The sequence below is a fragment of the Moschus berezovskii genome, chromosome 20, assembly GCF_049115385.1.
Source record: "Moschus berezovskii isolate FMDL1 chromosome 20, NW_MosBer_1.0, whole genome shotgun sequence".
Lineage (NCBI taxonomy): Eukaryota > Metazoa > Chordata > Mammalia > Artiodactyla > Moschidae > Moschus > Moschus berezovskii.
The window spans coordinates 35,172,121-35,190,772 of NC_142479.1; the positions used below are offsets into that span (position 1 = coordinate 35,172,121).

Here is an 18,652-nt window from a genome sequence, read left to right on the forward strand (position 1 = left end):
AACTAGGAAATGGAGGAGTGGTGAGAGGAGGAAGCAGGAAGTCTTGCAATTATGCATGGGAGTGTGTGGCAGAAACTGCCAGTTGTTTCCCATTATCTGTTCTCCTTCTCTTCCTTGGTAATAGAGCCCTTGATTTTTAGCTGTGTATACAGTCCATGGGGTTGCAAAGAGTTGGATGCAACTGAGTGACTAACGCTTCTTTTCATGGTCTACCTATTAATAGAATAAAAATATTTCCCAGTCTACACTGCAGCTAGGTTTGGCCAAGTGACTCAGTTCTGGCCAGTAGAATGTAGACTGTAATGTGTATGAACTCCCAGGGAAGGCCCTTATTAAATTTTTTTAAAAAACTGCATTCCTTCTTTAACTGTTTCTACTTCACACAGGCTCGCATACAGATGAAGTGGCTGGCATTCCAATAGCTCTCTTAGACTTTAAGAGGTTGTTGGAAATGAAAACCAAGTAAAAAGCACATCAAAAAAATAGAAACTTGGTCCATGACACCATGGAGTGTCAAATCCAAAAACCTCTGAGCTTCCTCCACTTGAGAGGGAAATCTATCTTATTTAAGTTACTGTTATAGGGGGGTCTTTTTCATCTTGCAGCTGAACATAATCCTAACTAAACTGAGAGCTAGTTATATCCTATTTAATTTTTCCACTTGATAAGTAGAAAAAAAGAACAATGCATTTTATTTTAAAAATCAGAGATAAACAACTGGAATTAAAATGCTATGAGTATAGAAGTATTGGTTGTACAACACTGAATGTTCTAAATGCCACTGAATTGTTCACTTTAAATGGCTAATTTTTATGTTATATGAATTTTACCTCAATAAATTAAATTCTAAAAAAAAAGAAAATCCCAAAGTAGAAATTAATAACAATAGTTTAAGAAATCCAACTTTAAAAACAAAACTTCCAAATAACTTTAGAATCAAAAAGAAAAAAAATCAAAATGATAATCAAAGACTACTTTAAAAATGACCATTAGAAGAGTACATATCTAAATGGATTAGAGTACAGCCAAAGTATTAGTAATCACACAAAGTCATAGAGCTTTTAAGTAAACTAGTAAGAAACAAGGAAATACAGAAGATTCAACATAAGCAGAAGAAAAAAGTATAAGAACAATAAAAGAAAAAAAAAAGATAAAAGTTAATAAATTAGAGGACAATACATATAAGAGCTAGTTTTTGAAAATGAAGAAATGCAAATAGCTAACATTTTAAGAAAAAAAATCAGAGAACACAGAAAAAAAAAGTGAAGATTTTAGAGAAATGGATGATATTTCTGGATAAGGTCAGTCAAGAAAATTGACACAAGAAGTGATGAAAATATCCTCACTGTGCTGATGTTTACACTACCGCATATTTTTGTCAAAACTCATACTTTGAATCAAGCACTTAAAACTGTTGAACTATTTATTGTATGTATTTGTTATAGCTTAATAACCTTACCTAAAAATTTTTTTCTGCCTAAAATATTGACTCAAAAACTAAAAAAGCCTTAAAAAAAACACGTACTAGGGGAAGAAATAGAGGAAAGGAGGTGTCAGAGGCTTTCTTTTCAAAACTACTAGAGGCTGAGGTGCCTTTATAGGTAAGTTCCTTCCGTTTATTCACCTATTCAGTCAGTAAATGTTTATTCATGGTATGGAACAGGATCCATTCTCCAGGCACTGTTCTGAGCACTGGGGAGTATACAGTACGTAAAATAAAAGTTTTTACGTGCTGGTGGAGGACAATAAACAGGCAAAGCAAAAACAAAACAAAATCCAACTTGTGAGGCAGGTGATGGAAAGTGTTAAGAAGAAAAATAAAAGTTCAGTGAAGGGACAGAAAGTGCCTGGGGTAGACTGTCCATTTCTTTACCATTTATTACTGGTAGAGAACTTTCTGATGAGGCTGGCTCTTGAACAGGAATCTGAAGGACTTTAGGAAGTAAACTATGCAGTTGGGTAACAGCAGAACAGAAGTGCAAAGGCCCAGAGGCCTGAGTTGTTTGGCATGATTAGAGAATGAGGAGGCCAGTTTGGCCAGTGAGGAGTAAGTGGAAAGTGGCAGGAGATGAGGTCAGAAAGGATGTAAGCCTTGGCAAGGGCTTGATAGTTTCTTCTGAGTGAGATAGGAATCCTCTGGAGGGGCTTGGAGCAGTGGTATTAGCTAATCCAACTTACATCTTAAGATCACCCTGGCTGTTGTGTTGAGACTAGGCTGAAGGGGAGAAAAGATCACAGCATGCCTACACTGACAGTCTAAGCAAGAGAAAGGAACATTTTGGATTAGGGTGGTATTAGTAGAAATCGTTGTTAAATGGCTGGATTCTGTACATATTTCAAAGGCAGAGTAAAAAGACTGCTGAGAGGCTGAAGGTAGAATATGAGAGACAGTTAAGAATGACTCTGTAAGTAACACACTCTATATACTTGTCAGGTCACAGAAAAAGAAAAGCTGCTTTCCAAGTCTCAGTACACCAGAATACTCCAATACCCAAAGAAAAAAATCAGTAAAGACAGAAAAGCAGTAAGACAGAAAAAGACAGAAAAGAGAGGCCAGGCCCACTATGGAAACAGATATATAAGTAAAAAAACAGCAAATCAAATGTAGCAGACCACTGAAATGCAACCCAAATAAGGTTCATCCCAATAAGAAAAGGACCAGTCAAATTTAGAAAACATTAATTTAAAACACACCACATATAACGATGTGGTACATCTATACAATGGAATGCTGCTGCTGCTAAGTCACTTCAGTAGTGTCCAACTCTGTGTGACCCCATAGACGGAAGCCCACCAGGCTCCCCCGTCCCTGGGATTCTCCAGGCAAGAACACTGGAGTGGGTTGCCATTTCCTTCTCCAATGTGTGAAAGTGAAAAGTGAAAGTGAAGTCGCTCAGTCGTGTCTGACCCTTAGCGACCCCACAGACTGCAGCCTACCAGGCTCCTCCATCCATGGGATTCTCCAGGCAATAGTACTGGAGTGGCTTGCCATTGCCTTCTCCTAATGGAATGCTACTCAGTCATTAAAAAGAACAAAATAATGTCATTTGCAGCAACATGGATGCAATTAGGGATTATCATACGAAGTGAAATATGTCAGAAAGAGAAAGACAAATAAATACCATGTGATATCACTTATATGTGGAACCTAAAATATGACACACAAATGAACCTATCTGTGACACAGAACAGAATCAGGGACATGGACTGGTGGGTGCCAAGGGAAGTAGGGGTGAAAGATGGTACAAGTGCGAGTTTGGGATTAGCAGATGCAAACTGCTATATACAGAATGAATAAACAACAGGTACTATAGTACAGCACATGGAACTATATATTCTTGTGATATACCATATCAATATCTTGTGATAAACCTCAGTGGAAAAGAATATGAAAAAGGATATATAACTGAGTCACTTTTCTGTATAGCAGTAATTAATGCAATATTGTAATTCAACTATAACCCAGAGAAAATAAATGAAAAAAGGAAAAAATCACAGCTAAGAACAGAATTAGTAAGAAAATTTGATGTGATAGCTGAATATAAAAATTAGCTTTCCCCAAGTACTATATAGACAGTGTAATGAAAAAAATTGCATTCATTATAGCAAGAAAATCAATGAAAAAATGTGGGCGACATAAAAGTACTGATGTCCAGAGAATACATTGTTTTAATAAGAAAACGTGTAACAATGTCAAATTTTCTTCAAAGATATTTTTACAGTGAATGCAATTCCAATCAAAATACCATGAGCAGTGCTCATTTCTGGCAGTGCATATAGTAAAACTGGAACAACAGAGAGAAAATTAGCATGCCCCCCTACACATGAATGCCATACAAATTTGTGATATGTCCTTTTTTTCTTTAATTGTATATTTGAAAGTTGCTAAGAGTACATCTCAAAAGTTCTCTTCACACAAAAAAGAAATTTGCACCTATATGTGGTGATGGATATTAACTAGACTTATTACTATTAACTTAGGAAATCAAACCAGTCAATCCTAAAGGAAGTCAATCCTGAATATTCAATGGAAAGACTGATGCTGAAGCTCCAATACTTTGGCCACTTGATGGAAGAACTGACTCACTGGAAAAGACCCTGATGCTGGGCAAGATTGAAGGCAGGAGGAGAAGGGGATGACAGAAGATGAGATGGTTGGATGGCATCACCAACTCAATGGACATGAGTTTGAGCAAGCTCTGGGAGTTGGTGAAGGACAGGGAAGTCTGGCGTGCTGCAGTCCATGAAGTTGCAAAGAGTCATGTGACTGAGCAACTGAACTGAACTGAGACTTACTGTTGTGATCATTTCACAATATATTAATATATCTAATCACTATGTTGTATACCAGAAACTAATACGTTATATATTAATTATATCTCAACTAAAAAATACTATGAGGATTTTTTTTGGGGGGGTGCAGTGGGATTGAAAATTATTCTTAAGTTTGTATAAAGCATAAGTAGATGGGAAAAGCCAAAGGTATACAGCAATGAAATATAAATGGAATGTGTGTAAACACACATCAGTAAAATTAGAACACACTGCAAAGCTACAGTAACTAATATGGCAAGGTTATGCTGCCACAAGGTTATGGATGACTAGCAAAAAAATAATAAAAGCCCTAGAAACAGATGCTAGTATGCATCTGCATCCATGTATAAAAACAGATTCTAGCACAGCATATCCATATATCAATGTATAATGAAGCTTAACTTTTAGTTAAGCCAAACATTTCATGAATCATTTAATAAATGATGCTACTTTATAAACCATTTATAAAGGGGGCTAAGGATGGGGGGAACACGTGCACGCAAGGCTGATTCATGTCCATGGGTGGCAAAAACCAGCACGATATTGTAAACTAATTATCCTCCATTTAAAATAAATTAATTATTTAAAAAAATTAAGTTAGATCTCTGTCTCACACCATTCAGAAAAATAAATTCAGTTTTTTAATAATAACAATTTTTCAAAAAGTAAAATAATGAGAATAAAATATGAATATTCATTTGGTTTGAAGTTAGGAAGACTTTTTAAAGCATAAAGACAAATTTCATAACGGGAAAATGAAAGATTTGGCTATGTACAATTTTAAATCATTTACATTTGAGAAGAATCCCATAAATAATGGAAGGTAAGTAACAAACTGTAGAAAATATTTTCAATGTAAATGACTGAAAAGGGTTCAAACCCTTGTCAGAAAGGCCTTAAAAAAAAGTGAAAAATACGCCAATAAAAAAACAGGCAAAGGATATGAAAAAGGTCTCCTTAAGAAGACATAAAAATGCCAATGCTCAAAAGTACCTGAGAATTCCTCTTTTAAACATTTTCAAGATCATTTTATTAATTACAGTGGTAATTCTCAATATTTCAAAGACCCATTTTATTTTTCACTTTAAAAAGGAATAAAAAAATAAAAAAGGAATAACTGAATTTGCTCACTATATTTATTGCCCACTAGAAAAAATATTTACTATTCTTGATTCCAAGTGTTGTTCTGGCTATTTAAAAAAACAAACAAACGACTAACACAACATTGTAAATCAATTATACTCCAATAAAAATTAATTTTAAAAATCAAAATGTCTCATTGATATTTCCTTTATCAATGAGATAAATGAAAATGACTGAAATAAATGAAAACACAGGAAATCTCAAAAGAGAAACAGAAACTGAAAAAGAATCAAATGGAAAGTCTAGAACTGGAAGGAAAAAAAAGGAAGCCAACAAAACAAAATAAACCCAATAATCCAATATCTGAAATAAGAAAGTCACTGGATGTACTTAAAAGGAAATGGAGATGATACAGAAGTCAGTAAATTTGAAATCTCAAATCTTTATATAGCCAGAGAGAAGAAGCCCCATATTCTGTGTACACACAATATTCAAACTGCTGGCCTGACTTCTGAACCATGTATGTGTAGATTAAATGTTAAAAAAAAAACAAAAAAAAAAAACAGTAGCAACAACAAAAAAACAGACAAAATGGATGTCTGAGCTACTGCAATCCGAGTCCAACCAACCGAAATGCCTAACACACTAAAGCGAAAACCTTCTCTGGAGGAACAAAACAAATTCCACATGACATTTACAATCACAGGATAAAATCTCAAATCACTCAATGTATAAAGAAACAAGACAATGTGACCTACCCTTTTTTTAAAGTATTTTTTAACTGAAGTATAGTTGATGTATAAGTTACAGGCACACAACATAGTGATTCACAACTTTCAAAGATTTTCCACTTACAGTGTAAAATATTGGCTATAGTCCCCTTTGTACAATATCACTGTAGCTCATTTTATACTTAATAATTCATACCTCTTTATCTCCCACCTCTATATTGTCCCCCTCCCTTCCATCTCCCCACTGGCAACAATTTGTTTATTCTCCGCATCTGTGAGTCTGCTTCTTTTTTGTCACAATCACTGGTTTGTTTTTGTTTTGGGCTGTGCCACATGGCATGTGTGGGATCTTAGTTCCCTGATCAGGGATCAAATCCATGGCCCCTGCAGTGGAAGCAAGGAGTCTTAACCACTGGATCTGTATTGTTTAGATTCTACAAGTAAGTGATATAATACATTATTTCATGTGACCTATTTTCTCCTATAGAGAAAAGATAGGAAATGGAGACCACTTTAGAAATGACACAAATATTAAAATTAACAGCAAGATTAGCAACAAAGTTACTATAATGGCACTCAATGAGATAAAGGAAAATGACTGAAATAAATGAAAACATAGGAAAGCTCAGCAGAGAAACAGAAACTGAAAAAGAATCAGATGGAAAGGTCTAGAACTGGAAGGGAAAAAAAGGAAGCCAACAAAACAAAACAAACTCAACAATCCAGTATCTGAAATAAGAAAGTCACTGAATGTGATAAAAAGGAAATGAAGATGACAAAGAAGTGAGTAAATTTGAAGTCAGAATAGAAATCACTCAAGGTAAAGAAGAAAAAAATAAATAAAGCTCTTGATTTGGGAGACAATAGCAAAAGGCCTAACATATGTGTACATGAATCTCAGGAGAGCCTGGAGCAGAAAAAAATGACTTCAGTAATAATGCCTTAAAGTCCCACAAATTTGGTGAAAGACATTTGTAGATTTAAGAGCAGTGAACCCCAAGCAGGAGAAATACAAAGAAAATCATGCGTAGACATATCACGGTTAAACTACTGAAAACCAGATACAGATAAAAATCTAGAAAGCAGCCATAGAGAAATGCCCCACTACGTGTAGAGAACAACAATCTGAATAAATGCTAATTGATGTCTTATCAGAAACTATACAGGCCATAAGACAACAGATGACCATATTTAAAGTACTGAAAATTTTCTATACCCAGTGAAGAGAACTTTAAAGAAGGAAGCGAGATAAAGACACTTTTTTTCATAAAAGAATACTAAGAGAATTTGTAGCACATGCCTTATGAGAAAAGCCAAAAGCTCTTCAAGCCAGCGGACAATTATACTGCTTGGATACTTGGCTCTTCACAAAGAAATGGTAAGTATCTGGATAAATACAAACAACTTTTCTACCTTCTTAAATTAAAAAAGACACATAGATTTGTTTACTGCAAAATTATAACATTTTACAAACTGAATATCTACATTCCAATGAAAGAGGTTGGTTTCCTTACCTAACATCATACATAAAAATTAACTCAAAATGGGTCAAAGATGTAAACTTACGAGCCCAAACTACAAAACTCTTAAAGCATAGGAGAAAATCTTTACATTGCTGGATTTAGTAATGATTTCTGCACAAGATACCAAAAGCACATGTCACAAAGAAAAAAATAGACACAATGGTAAAATTAATGTCACATATATGCACATACATGTACACACATATGCACACATATATACACATGTACACATACATGTATACACATACATGTATAAGTAAGTAAGTAAGTGTTAGTCGCTCAGTCGTGCCCGACTCTTTGCGACCCCATGGACTGCAGCCCACCAGGCTCCTGTGTCCATGAGGTTTTCCAGGCAAGGATACTGGAGCGGGTTGCCATGTCTATGTGTGTGCTATATTGCTCGCAGCTTGTGGGATCTTAGTTCCCCAACCAGAGAATGAACCTGGTCCCTCAGCAGTGAAAGCACGGAGTCCCAAACACTGTATCATCAGGGAATTCCCAATCTTACATACATTTTACCACACATATATAAACAGCCTTATCAGCAAAAGAATTTAGCATTTTATTTCAAATATTTGCTAACATTAAGTTCGTAGAAATAAAATTTGCATGTCTTTGAAGTAAAAAACCAAAAACCAAACACAAGCTTGCAACACTGTCATGTTGGGTTTATAATGTATACGGTATATTACATACACATGTATGTTATAGTATTCAGTATATACCATGTAACAACTATAATAATGAAAAACAGAGCAATGGGTAACTGGAACTGTATGCTCACAAGATTTCTATGTTTTATGTGAAGTGGTACAATAGCAACTCTTAAGTAGCCTGAAAAGTTCAGGACATATACTATAATCTACAGAGCCACCACTAAAAAACAGCAAATAGAAATACCCAAACCCCCAATAAATAAGTTAGAGTGGAATTCTTAATAAAAATTATATAATCTAAAAGAAGACAGGAAAGTAGGTACAAAAGGAAGATATATATATATATATATAGGTATCTCTATCTATCTATATATATTTAAAGAAGGAACGAAAAACCCAGCAGGGACAAACAGAAAACAACTAACAAAATTGTAAACCTAAATTCAACCATCGGGTTAATTACATTAAGTGTTAATAAACTAAATACTCCACTAGAAAGGAGGAGATTTTCATTATGGATTAAGTGTAAGATCCAACTACATCCTGTCAATAGAGATTTTTATACATAAAGATACAGACTGGTTAAAAGCAAATGGACGGAAAAAGATATATCAAGCAAACAAAAAACATAAGAAGGCTGGAGTGGCTATATAAATACCAAGAAAAAAACTGATTTTAAGGCAAAGTATTATCAGAGATGAAAGAGGGACATTTCACAGTGATAAAATGGTCAGTTCATCAGGAAGTTATAATAATCATAATGATGTGCCTAGCAAGAGATCTCCAAAATATAGAAAACAAAAATTGACAGAATTAAAGGGAAGAACAGAAAACCCACAAACATATTAAGAGATTTTAACATTCCCCCCTCAGAAATTAACAGAGCACCAAGACAAAATAAGAGTAAAGACAGGGGATCTTGACACTATCAACCACCTTGACCTAACTGATGCTTATACAACACTACGCACAACATACAGAATACATTCTTTTCATTGTACGTACGGTTATGGTCTTCCAGGTAAATATGTGAGAGGCCATAAAGCAAGTCTCAGTAAACTTAAAAGGACTGAAATAATGCCAAGTATGCTCTCTGATCACAATGGAACTAAATTAGGAATCAGTGATGGTAAGACATCCAGGAACACCTGAAATACTTGGAAATTAAGCCACACACTTCTAAATAACCCATATGTCACTACATACAGATCCTACAGACATCAAAATAACAAGACATTATTATGAACCACTTTATGGCCACAAGTTCACCAATTTAGATTTAACACCAATATTACACAAACTCTTTCAGAAAATGGAGGAAGAGAGTAAACTTCCCATGTCATTTGATGAGGTCAGTATAACTAATGCCAAAACCTGATAAGATATAACAACATTATTAATATTCCTCATGAACACAGGCACAAAGATCCTTACCCAAACACTGGCAGATCCTATACAGCAAACAGGATTTATTGAGGTAATACACAGTTGTTCAAACATTTAAAAATCAATCAGTAACTTTTAAAACTTAACAAGAAAACAAACAACCCAATTAAAAGATGGGCAAAAGCTCACTGAACTAAATATACAGGTGGCAAACATATGAAAAGATGTTCAACATCATAAACCATTTAAAAACGGCAAATTATAACAATCATGAACTACTACCATACATCTATTAAAAGGGCTAAAATCCAACATACAGACAACACCAAATGCTAGTGAGGCTATGAAGCAACAGGAACTTTCATTCATTGCTGGCAGGATGCAAAATGGTATAGCTACATTTAAGGCAGCTGGGCATTTTCTTACAAAGCTACACATAATCTTACCATGAAACTGAAAGTGTTAGACAATGGACTGTAGCCCACCAGGCTCCTCTGTCCGTGGCAGAATACTGGAGTGGGTAGCCATTCCCTTCTCCAGGGGATGTTCCCGACCCAGGGATCAAACCTGAGTCTCTCACATTGTGGGCAGATTCTTTACCATCTGAGCCACCAGGGAAGCCTTAGTCTTACCATATGATCGAGCAACTGCAGTTTCTGGTATCTACCAAGTGAGCTGAAAACTTACCTCCACACAAAAATGTTTATACTGGCTTTACTAGTAACTGCCAAAACCTGTAAGCAACCAAAATGTTCAGTAGGTGAATCCACAAACAAATGGTGATACATTCATACCACCTCCATGAATATTATTCAGGGATAAATATTATTTTATATCATGGAATATTAGAAATAAAAAGAAATGAGTCATCAAGCCATAAAAACAACCTTAAATGTATATTGGTAAGTGAAAGAAGCCAATCTGAAAAGGCTACACATGATTCCAAAGGTTGTATGATTCCAACTATGTGACACTCTGGAAAAGGTAAAACTACAGAGAGAGAAATAAGACCAGTGGTTGCCAGGGGCTAGAGATGATAGAGGGAGGGATGAACAGGTGGAGCACAGGGTATTTTTAGGGTAGTGAAACTATTCCGTGTCATACTATAAAGGTGGATACATGTCATCATACATTTGTCAAAACCCAAGACTGTACAACACAGAGAGTGAACCCTAAACTATGGACTTTTGTTAACAATAACGTACCAGTTTATCTGCTCGTCAGTTGCAACAAATGAGCTGCGCTAATATAGAATGCTAATAACAGGAGAGACTGATGTAGGGAGGGTGGCGGGGGAGAGAGTGAATATGACTTGGGTTTTCAAGTTCTCATAAAATAACAGCCATAAAGGAAAAACATGATAAATTAGACTACATCAAAATTAAAAACTTCTGTTCAGCAAGACACTGTTAAGAAAATAAACAGGCAAGCCATGGACTGAGTGAAAACATTCACAAAACATATATATCTGACAAAGTACTTGTATCCAGAATACATAGAGAAATTTGTAACCCAACAAGAAAACAAACAACACAATTACAGAAAATGGGCAAGAGATTTAAAACAGATCCTTGATGAAGAAGACATACAGGTGGCCAGTAAGGACATGAAAAAAGCATGTAAATTCTATATTAGCAAGGAGGAAAATGCAAATTAAAAGCCAAAATGATATCCTGTCCCTCTCCTCCAAATGAGAATGTGAAGCAACAGGAACTCGTGCACACAGGTGGAATGGAATATGCTGCAATCACCTCTGGAAAAAGGTCTAACCATCTCCAATAAAATGCACACATCTGCTCCGTGACTCAGCAATTCCAATCCTGGCACTTACTCAAAAGAAAACACATGTTTATAAAAAGGTGGACAAACAGCCATCTGTCCATCCATCAGAGAACAGATAAACTGTGATATATTCATAAAATGGAAAACTACTCAGAAACAAAAAGGAATGAGCTGCTGATAAATATGACAACATAAAGGAATCTCAAAGCTTTCTATTAAATGAAAGAAGCCTTATTAAAAAAACTATATGCCATTCTTACAAAGTTCTGGAAAGAGCATATCTCATCTATCACGGGAAAAAAAAAGCCAGGACAAAGAACTGCCTCTGGGGGTAAAGGTGGAGCTAAGGGAGCATAATAAAAAAGACTTCAAGTTTTGATAGGCCTTGGGTTACAGAAGTATATGCATTTGTCAGAACCTAGCAAAGGCACACTTAATATCTGTCCATATCACTGAATGTAAATTTTATCTCAAAAGAAAAAAACTGTAAGCAAATACTGAACTCTAATGACATACGTTCATGCTGAAGGATTTAGAGGAAATATATTGATGACACAGATCAAAAAGAAACATGACAGATGGAGAGATGGATGGATAGACAGATGACAAAGCAATATTATAAGTGACAGAACCCAGATGTTGAGGATACGTGAGCGCATTGTAACTTTCAAACTTGCAATATAATAAAACATTGAAAACCAATTATATCACTAGAAAATAAAAAGACAATGTATATTTGGATGCAGTGGACATGGTTGTTTACACTAAAAAAAAAACACACCTATCTTTATCCTTGTTGCCTTCACTAAACGGCTGCCTCAGTAGCTATTAAGGAAAACAGGGTAAACGTCAGAATGTTGGTTTTGCCACCGAGAAGAAGTTTTCTGCTGCTTATGTCATAACATTGGCTCTGATACAAATCTTCAAATTTGAAAGGCTAGAAATGTTGAAAAAGTAGAGGCAGTTTTAATACCCAGAAGGCAGGGTTGGGAACTGAGAGCTATAAATTTGGCTCTGGCACCCGGTGGGGAGTGGGCCATGGCTGAACGATGTCAGAAGTGGCCGGTCACAGAGAATCTCGCCAGCTCCAGCAGTTCTCTGTCTGGACGTCAGCCCCACACACTGGCTTCAAACCTCAAGAAACTAGAAGATCTCACCAGTGGGATCCGCCAGAGCAGCTGAAACACGTCCCTGTAAACAATAAATGTTTATCTGGGCAGATAACCTGGCAGATAGCCGCGTCCTGATCTTAGGCAACTTGAAACCCCACGACGGGAGGCTGAGCACAGAGGGGCCGTTTGCCTCTGCCACACGGGTACGAAAGGCAGGGATGGAAGGTGGTCCTGGCTCCTACTACAAGAGAGGCAGCAGGAAGCCACTCTGCAAGTGCCAGCTTCTTCTCTCCTGGGCCCCGGCCAGATGCCTTGAAACACAGAGGGTGGGGACAGAGAAGTCAAGTCAACCAATACTAAACAATGCCACCGCATGAAGCTGGCTGTTACACCACAGCCCCGAAGGTATGAGGAGCTCTGGCGTGTTGGCTGCTGCCACAGGAACCACACTGGTGGAGGGCTTCCCCAGGCCTGGGTGGGAGGCTCATCAGTGACTCCGGCCACACACACAGGCTCAGTCGCCACCTCGGTCAGTGGCAAACAGCTGCTGAGAGAGGAGGGGCAGACTCTGGGATGCCACACTCTGCACAGCCTAACCTGCCACTTTAGGAGACTCCAGACAAGATTCGTAAGAGCCATGTGGCTTAGACCTCACGGAGGAACCGGGAGAGGGGGCTGAACAGGGAACCAGGCAGCTAGAAGAAAGGAACGGAGTTGTGCTGATGGCACAGAGATGCTGTTCACTGACAACTGTCTCTGCAAACAATCTATCAGTTCTGAAAACCCTACTCCCTAACTGAGGGATTAAATCTTGGCACTGGTTACTCCTCCATCTACACTCTCTACACATCTGTGCTCTCGGGAGCGGAGAGGACAGGGAAGTGGAACCCACAGTTTGCCTAAAGGGAAAGTTCAGCCCTTGTTCAGCAGATTATGCTTAAGTTCTTTCCCAGGGAAGAGAATGGAGATACTTTAACAAAGGTTCTTTGCTCTGAAAGAGTACCAAGTTAAGTCCAGCAGAACAATGAGGGTGTGGATCTGGGATGAAGCCTAATGGAGGAGTCGAGGAGTGGAGGGGAGAGTGGGAAGAGAGAGAGAGTGTCTTGTTTTTCTTCTTTGGAGGGTTGGGGGAGGTTGCCAATCCATTCTGTAGGCTTCAATCGCACTTATAGCTGCTTTATAATCATTTCCTGAAAACACAGTAGGAAGAGAGTGGTATTTGCTCACCCCACCCTCCATCTAACACTGCCCCAGCAATCCAACTATGTGCTTTAAACTGAGAAGAGGCCAGCTTTTTGCCTTTGGCAGCACTGAAGGCCAGACATTACCAGCACTCCTGTGAACAGCTCAAGGCTCCACCCAAAGAAGACTGCACACACTGAAATCCAAGAGGAGTATCATTCCAGCACAACAGCCCAGGAGAGAAAGAGGAGAGCTGAAGAAGCTGGGTGGGACAGTTGGGACACTACTGAGCTCTGACACCAGAACACCCAAGTGGTTAGCACAGGAATTTGGGGAGAGTGGTGACGGATCAATTCTAGTGTGGGAAAACCAAATGTTACAATAAAGAAGCTATCTGTTTACAAGGAGAGAGATGACAATTAGGGTGGGGTGTAGAAAAGCGGGCAGAAAGGTAGAGAAAGCACAGAGAACTGGGTTGCTGCTGAGCTAGAAGAATTCTGAACACATGGGCGACGTTCCAGCCTCTTTTCAGGAGAGGCTGATGGAGAGTGGTTATGGGCAGGCTAGGACAAACAGGTCCCATTTCTGCTCCAGAAGCTGACTGGAGGGGTCCTCTGCAAGACAGTTGTAATAAAATGTTTATACAAAGACACCTACTCCTGGCTGTCCAAGGCCAAAGGTACCTTACTTCAGAAAAGTGTGTGACAGCCTCTAAGCTCTAAGATTCCCAGTGTTATTTACTGAGTTTTCCTGTTTACTCCGAGAGGATCTGCAGATCTCCCTAGAAGTGTTTAGAGAGATGCTCAGCAGGGGAGCAGGAAGACCACTGTGGATAATACTAAGGACACAGCTCTTTTGCATCCTAACATTACTTCCTTCCTGGCAGGAAAGAGAGAATGGACATGCAAAGGGGGTTCTCTAGTTTAACTGATTACCTAATTGATTGATTAGTTGATTCTAGTATTATTTGTTGCTTCTAATGTGCAGGGATCTCTTGGACTCTTGACCCTCAAGGAAAATGGAATTGTAAGTAAAATAGCTATTGGCACCTGAAGGCACTTTCTGCTGTTTGTTGTTGTTCCCATGAGAACAGTATCAGAGAGATGAGCAGGGTATAAATGCTTTAAAATAATCACCATTTTCATTTAGAAAGGAAATTTATTTTAAAACATTTGATCCACTTTGGGTACTATAGCTTCTGTTTATATGAAAATAAGAAGCGGAAGGAGTTCCATTTCTGCCAGAGGCAGTTTGTCTTTTGCTAATTTCTTAAAAGTTGTATGTTCTTTTTAGTTCTGGAGCAAACTAGATACTTCCAAAAGGAAAAGAGAGGAGACAGGATGCTGCGTGACTTGTGGTTGTCTTCTATCTTGGGTGGGGTCGGGGATGCGGGGAGAGCCTACACAATCACCCCGGGGAGAGACTTATGCCCTCCTAGAGGCAGGTCTCTCTAACCATGCTTTTCATATGTGCAGTCATCTTGAGCCGAAAGATGATTCAGGTACTACAAGGCCTCTGCCAGTATCTGAAAAGAATCTATAAAAAGATTAGATGTATGTATATGTGTAACTGATTCACTCTGCTGTACAGCAGAAACTAACACAACATTGTGAACCAACTATACTCCAATAAAAATTAATTAAAAAAAATCTGAAGATGATTCTCTAGGGCTATGACGTCTAATACAATAGCCATTAGCCACATGGGGCTATTTAAATTACTTAAAATTAAATACAAGTAAAAATTTAGTTCTGATAAATAGAAAGACATCCCATGTTCATGGGTTGGAAGGCTTAATATTGTTAAGATGATAGTACTGCCCAAAGTTATCTTCAGATTCAATGATAAATCAAAATAAGATTAATCTCCCATGAAACTAGTCTAGAATACGTTCATTTGGGGGATGAGATAGTAAGAATAAGAACACATTGAACTATTTTAAGAAGGAAATGACAGTTCTCTGATATCAGAAATGTATTAATGTAGATCCCCATACTAACAGGTCAAAAAAGACAGACCACATGATCATCAACAAATGAAGGAAAATATTTACTATAATTTAACTCATTTATTTACGACGAAAAACAACCTCAGCAAACCAGGAATAGAAGGGAACATACTTAAACTGATGAAAGATATTTATCAGAAATCTATGGCAAATAGCAGATGTAATAATACACGTTTAGAAGCACTGCTATTTAAGTCAGAAAAAAACTAAGAATTTCTGTTATTCTGTCATCTGTTATTAGAACTCATAATACTAGGGTTGGCAGATATAGCAATAGAAAAGAACAGCACTCATATTTATACCCTTAATAATCAACTAGAAAATACAACATTCAAAACAGCCATGAAAGCTGCGCAAGGGTTTTATGGAGATTTCCAATATACACGGTGGACAGAAAATTCATATCCAGAACCCCACATCTATATGAACCAATCAGAATAAGGAGAGAAAGTGGGCAGAAATGTGAACATGGGATTTACAGCAGAGGAAATTCAAGTAGCTGATAAACATGAAATGCTCAACCCCTCTAGTAACAAAGAAAACGAAACCTAAAACAAGACACTTAAAACCCATCAACTTGGTAACAATTAAAAAGTCTGGAACTGCCTAGTATTGATGAGAATGTGGAAAAGTTTGAACTCATTTACCTTCATAGGGGGTGTAAACTGGTATGATCACTTAGAAAGCAATATGGCAACAGCTAGCAAGGCTGAAGGTGAGCATACCTTACAACACAGCAATTCTGTTTCCAATATATTTCTTAGAGAAACTCATACATTAGGAAAAAGAGACTGCAGTGATGTTAGTAGTGGTAAAAAATTGTACATCTATAAGAAAAGAGATCAATGAATTATGGTATATTCATATTAGATTATTAATTACAGTGAAAGAAACACACATCATATATAAGTAAATCTAAACGCTGTAGTGTTAAGAAAGCACAGCAGATGATGGCCATAGTGCGCCATGTGTCTATATGTGCAAAATAATATTATGTTGTTAATGGATATATACGCATTAAAAAGATACACAGATATAATGAATTCAGGATAGTGACTACCTTTAGGAAAGGAAACAGAGAAATGGGATCCAACAGGATACAGAAGGAGTTCCCACTGTTATCTATGATGTATTATTTCTTTTAAAGCTGGGTGGAATGTACCCAGGTGTTTGCTAACATTGCTTCAAGAAAAAACAAAACAAAACAACTGGGTAGAGATTAGGATGGATTATCCAGACGGCTCTAATTTGCACAAGGGTGGAGAACTATTAGTCTCTTATCAAACTTCCCTGTTTTATCTCCTTCATGGTATTTAACACGAGCTGAATTTATTTCACTTACTTTTTTTTTTTAACTGCCTGTCTCCCTTCAATTAGAACATTAGGTCCATGAAGTAAGAGACTGTGTCTGAGTGAGTATTTAGTATTAGGAGAATGACACACATCAAACCTGCCAGAGTAAGTGGAAATGACAGATCCTGCAGAGAAGCCTAGGCTATCTACTGACTGTATATTCAAGAGCCAGTCTCTGTGGGGCACACACCGGGAAGACAAGATGATAAATGGGTGGTACCCTCACCAGCCACAGCTAGGACTACACCACTGAAGCTGGGGGAGCGGGAGAGAAGAGAAAATTTTTAAATATATTTGGAGACAAAATTTCTGTTAACAAGATAAAGAAACTTTGAACCTCTGGATTCTCTACAGATAACTATACCTAGCAAATCTTCTCTTGCAAGTTCCAACAGGAGTTTAGGGAGATGAACTTTCTAAAAACCTAAAGCATATTACAATCTCTTTTCTCAGCCTCAGGTTTGGAAAAAGAACAGAAAACAGGGAAGAGGGAATGGAAAAGCAAGACAACACAACAAACATACTGCTTTTAACACAGTTTATGAATAATCCCAAGGAGGAGAAAGGCATGTCTGTAGTGTGATGAAGGCCACTGGCTACTTTTAGGTAACCACAGTACTTCCCCAAGAGGCTGTGCAGAGTAGCAGTGGTTTAGAGGATGGGCTCTGGGGCCTGACTTCTTGGGCTTGAATTCTGACTCTTATTTACTACCTGTGTAACCTTCGGCAGGTCATTTAATGGTTCTGCACTTGGGTTTCCCTAAATATAAAATGGAGGCTAATAATGATACCTACCACTAAGGGTTGTTGTGAGGATTAAATGTTTGATACATGTAAAGATCTTAGAATAATAACAACTAAGACATAACAAGTCCTCAATTAACAGTAGCTTTTAGTGTAATTATTCAACTGGGGGAGAGACAGAGAGAGCTTATGTTTTCATTCTTTGGAAAAACTGCTAGCCCTGGAGGCCTGGATGACTAAACCATTAGCTAATGAAACAGAGGGAAAGCACTAGACCACAAAATCAAACTGCTGTTGAAGGAGAGATTGCCAGTTATCTCCGAACACCCAGTCTCTTCCTCTATTTTTTGGCTGCTCCTCATGGCATGCAGGATCCCAGTTCCCCTACCAGGGATCAAACCTGCACCCCTTGCGGTGGAAGCCTGTAGTCTTAACTCCTGAACCACCAGGGAAGTTGCAGTCTCCTCCTCTTCTTTAGTAAAAGAACTTTGATTTTTGGCTGGGTACATTTCTAGCCAACCAGGAGACTACACTGCCAGCCTTCTCTGCAGCGAGGGTAGCCATGTGACTGAGGCTAAGTAGAGGTTTCATGTAAAAGCTTGAGGAAGTCTCTTTAAAAGTGTGAGGAGGACTCAGTCTGTCCTCCTCCCCTGTGAAGCTGCCTGCTGATGCCCTAAGCAGCCACCCTGGGATGGGGCCACACCCTGGGATGGTGCAGCCGTGAGCTGGAAGGGCTCACGCGCCTGCCCACAAGGCGGAGCACCCACACTGGCCCTGGA

At 37.9% G+C, this 18,652-nt stretch overlaps 1 protein-coding gene and 1 non-coding gene across 6 annotated transcripts in view; one reads left to right on the top strand and one right to left on the bottom strand.

Moving 5' to 3' along the window:
• Positions 1–18,652, bottom strand: part of SMG6 (SMG6 nonsense mediated mRNA decay factor) — a 200,047-nt gene that overhangs the window by 44,761 nt on the left and 136,634 nt on the right. The window lies entirely within an intron of this gene.
• On the top strand, positions 3,755–3,863 carry LOC129544806 (U6 spliceosomal RNA). The gene has a single exon (XR_008683554.2). It is a non-coding gene; the product is annotated as a U6 spliceosomal RNA (small nuclear RNA).